A 4,953-nucleotide genomic window follows, 5' to 3' on the forward strand; every position below is an offset into this window, starting at 1 on the left:
TAAGGACATCTCGTAACGTTGTTACGTAACACACGCAGTGTAAATAAAGTTTCAAAACCAGAAGTCGGAAGATATGCCGTGGGTAAGTCGGTAAGACGTCTGCTTGCTGAGTGGAGAAATCCGGGTTCAAATCTGGGCTGTTACGTTTTTTTTTCTTTGTTCCGTTGAAAATACATTTCTATATTTTTGCGTTTGAAATTGCTTTCTTTCATTTTTTGTAGATTATCTTAAATTAGTGAAGGCCAAGTAAGGTCAGATTACATATATGTCTGCTTTATCTGTGTGTACAGTCCAGAGATGGAGTGAGTCAATTGGGTCAAGATTTGTGAGTAGGTCAGTGGATCGTGGGTCAACAGGACGTGACTCACTGTGACACACCACCCACCGTGACCTCTCTGACTCACACTGGCCCTACGTTTTAAATTTTAAGGTCTCCCTCTTTATTCGGCCTCCCTCCTTATTATTAAATTCAATGTATAGATAATTATTGAGTTGAGTTGATTTTGAGTTTAGCGCCCTTTTCAGCAGCGAGGCTATATGAGACGGGACCTACTGATTAACATAGAAACCGAAAAACATGAGCTCCCGTTGGGAATCAAACCAGGGTCTCCCACGCCACAGGTATATAATAGTGTCTTATATAGCAGTTAATATTCTTGCTATAAAGTATCAAATAACTAAACATTTGATGTAAATAAATGAGAAACCTAAAATATTGCAGATTACTGCAATTGCGATTTAATTCAATTTTAAGCATTATACATCCATATGATTGTTAAAGTTGCTTTATAAAGATGCAGATTATGAATTATAGTTATTTTTTTCAATGAAATGAAATTAAATTAAGTTTGACGTCCCATGCTTATGTCGACTAGGTAAAGGAGACGGTGATGATGAGAAGTGAACGAAAATTGTGCAACGATGTAGGTAGGAGGAAACAGGAGAATCCTGAAGAAACGAACGCACACGGTGTTTCTTCACCACAAATCTGACTTTGTGCAAGCTGGGATCGAACCAAGCACCCCATGCACCAGAGGTGAACGCTCTACCACTAAGCCACTTTGGCCCTATGAAAAATACAACCATATTTATTCTCTCTCTCTCTCTCTCCATTTTTATATAGGTATCAGAAGCATGAATAATTTTCATTTTGGGGGGTGCAGTGGGTCAGTGGTAGAGCGTTCACCTCCGGTGCTTCGGGTCCGTAATTCGATCCCAGCTCGCGCCGTTTGGACTTTGTGGTGGACAGACGCCGTGCTGGTGGGTTTTCTCGGGGTTCTCCCGTTTCCTCCCACTTTCTTCATTCCACCATTTCACTCCTATCTCATTATCACCGTCTCCTTTAGCCTAACCGGCATAACCATGGGACGTTAAACATAAAGATTTCATTTTATTTCAATTTTTGTTTTGAACGTATGGTTTCAAGTTGGTATTAAACTCAGAACTCTTAATGAGTTGAGTTGATTTGGAGTTTAACGTCTCTTTCAACAGCAAGACCATATATGACGTGGACATATTGATTAACGTAAAACCCGAACCACGTAAACTCCCGCCGTGTGGTGGTGATTGTGATTTTGAGTTTAACTGCCCGGTCAGCAGCGTGGCTATAGGAGACGTGGACCTACTGATTAACATGGAATACGAAACACATGAGCTCCCACCGGTAATCGAACCCGGGTCTTCCACGATAAAGTCGTGCGTACGCTAACTCCCACCGGGAATTGAAATCTGTTCTCATTGTAAGAATGTTAACGTTCCTTATTTTACCGGTTTTTGTATAACTTCATGGACCAAATTTCACAGAAGTAAATCCCCACGGTAAGCAGGTTTGCATATCCAGACTCCTAAGTATGAAAACATTTACGCTCACTTCAACCTCAAACAATTCATGAATTGAAGAATAAAGGATAATATTCCCGATAAAGTATATGGTTTGAAAAATACCATATAGGAGAGGGACATATCAGTCCTTTCTGCTCATGGAGTTATTAAAACAGGATCATCGGGCAGTGGTCTTTACCATTGAAAGATATTGCTTCTAAAATATTTCCAAGTAACTTCCAATTTTCTTGTTCTTGTTGTGGGGCTGAATGGTAAACCGCTTACTCTGGTGCGTGTGGTCTTTATTGTTTCGATCCCCAGCCAAGTAATTTGCGTTGGACAAGATCGTATCCGTAGGTTTTCTCAGGGTACTCCCGCTTTTTGCCACTTTTCATTCAACCAATTCTTCTATCATCATTGACTTGCTTTAAACATTGGAGAGGTCTTGGTCCCTTGAGCATTGCGGTGATGTAAGAAATCAGATTCGGTCCCAAGCATTTGGGTTGTGATGTAAACCTTTGCTGTGGTTCAATCTCAGTATTTTATTACGCGAGGTAAAACCATCCATACAGCTATAAATGTTGTTCTATCTTACGCAACCAGGCATTGATATTGAGCCAATGCGGAACCTCATTTTTGGCGCTTTGAGGCCAGGAACTGACTTCGGACATTACGCTGTTTTCAAACGACTAGGATCTTTCCAATGTTACCATCCGCGTCCAACAACCCCATGTTTAAAAGGGGAATAGAAAGAGCCCGTGTCTAAAACTTCCGGACCCAGTTTCTTGACGTTCAAGTTTAGGGATCGACTTCTGACATCACAATTGTGCTCAACGGATCAAAACCTTTCAAATGCCGTCAACGCCGTCCAACAACTTCATCTTTAATAGGTGAATAGAAGGGACTCGAATCCATAACGTCAGGATCCCATTCCTTGAGTTGCGTGGCCTGCGCCAGACTTCTGACATTACTACTGTACTCAGGGGACCCGGACCTTTCCAACGCTACCACTCGCGTCCGGCAACTCCATGTCTAACATGGTCGTCCTGACGTAGGAGAATCGACTCCATGTTTTTTTCACAATTATTCTCCAAATGGATTTGTATACAAGGTAGTTTGGCAAGTTTAGCAGCAGGTCTAAAATAAGCCTCTTGAGAGTGGCTCTTATTTGTTAAAGAATACATAACGATCGCTTTTGGCTGTTGCAATGGTCTGTCTAAGCGGCTTGATAAAAAAGAAAAAACAGCGTAGCATAACAACAAAAAGGTGTTTCTCTTATATGTTAAAAATAAAAGTACAGAAAGAAAAAGTCAAAGTTTGGTAAGGTGAGTGTCGGGGGACGCCGAATTCTACTTCGCCCCGGGGAACGAAATTTCTAGCTACGGCTCTGAACTCCAACACTTATCGGTCATTCAGAGTCTCATCCCTTACCTACAACAGCGTAGTTTGATTAACCTGTTATACCAAAACGTTTGGAAAGAACCTTTGAGTGTGACTTATTGATAGCTATGCAATATGTTGACAGAGTGCTAGTCTTCAGTTTAGCAACGAAGGTGCCCTTAGGCGAAATTTCACGTTGCTCTCTACTTTTGTCTGTGCCTTGTAAATCGTAACATTATGTTTAAGGGCAAGCAGAAACAACGTCAGTTGTTTAGTACTTCTTTGCAGAGCCACTGATAAGGCGTTTGTGTCTTTTACACAAATAATTTTTGCCTGATTGCTGTTTGAAGCCTTTTTGCATTATACACTATAAAACAACATATCCAGATTCAGAGAAATACACAGAAAGTTTAAAGAAGGGGGGTTAAAAATATCGTTATTATTCAGATGCTTTATTATTATTATTATTATTATTATTATTATTATTATTATTATTATTATTATTATTATTATTATTATTATTATTATTTTCTTGAGTACAGAGATACAAAGAACAGGAACTCCGTCACCATTAACATGGAAGCGAAAATGACTTCGAATTGGAAATAATAGATCAATGCATTTAATTTCGAGGAGAGGCTATAGGGCAGACACGGATCCAGGGAGCGATCGGGGCAATCGCCCCCTCCCACGGAAGAGGAAGCTTTCTTATTTTATATATAAATAAAACCCATCCCAAAATTTGGAACTCTTAAAACTAGCTAAGTAGCAGTATTACAATCCACGCCCCCCCCCCCAAGAAGTCCGTTCTGGATCCGCCCCTGCTACAGGGGTACTTTAGAGTTCACTGCTTTTCCTTGCAATCCACGCTCATTGCTGGATAAGTATTATATTTTATTATATTATTTGTCAAATTGAGCGAAATAGTTTTACCACAGCGGCAAATTCAACAATTAGGTTTAGGAAAAACAACTCATTGGTTCAAACACACACAGAAAGAGAGAGTCTATTTGTTCGGGATGTTTTTTGAGGTTCGCGGCGTCTCCCAAGAAGAAATCTTGCTAAAACATATGTTGTTTTTAACAAGGAACGTAAATAGGTATCAGGTATATCAGTACTTCAAATGAAAAGCAAAAAGAAAAGAGAGATAAAGATGAGTAATTTCCTATACTGTATTTTTGGCATTGAAGAATACCGTTACTGTTTTATTGATCTACTGTACGCACTTCTGCGTTTTACTAACCAACCCACAATCATGCTATATATACCATATATCGGCTAGGTCCAATCTGCTGCCAATGCGCCTTTTCTTCAAGGAACATTTTTTTTTATTATTACACGCTCAGAAACAAGGATAATCACCCGAAACCTGAGAAGATCTGGAGAATGACCCAGTAACAATAAACTGACAAAGGGAAGGAAATACAAAAGTGGAAAACTATTGTAATCCAAAGTCGAGGCATTTCTTCTTGCAATAACCGACCCTTCAAGTCGGGGGAAGTTTCTTGAAATAATAGTAATATATTTTTAACTTGCTCCTTATTTTAGCTTACGTAGTAATTTAAGACACAAAGATGTATCGCAATTTGCAATACATTTTTCAATTTGCAGTGCAAACATGTAAATGCAATGTTGTATTTCCATGTTTGCACTGCATTGCATTCCCATTTGCACTGCAAACTGCGATGCGATACTCCATTTAAAAAATGCAAGGAGATTCCTGACCAGTTGTTCTTTCAGAAAAAAATGTTC

This window comes from Thermobia domestica, chromosome 9 (genome assembly GCF_964235325.1).
Source record: "Thermobia domestica chromosome 9, izTheDome1.hap1.1, whole genome shotgun sequence".
Lineage (NCBI taxonomy): Eukaryota > Metazoa > Arthropoda > Insecta > Zygentoma > Lepismatidae > Thermobia > Thermobia domestica.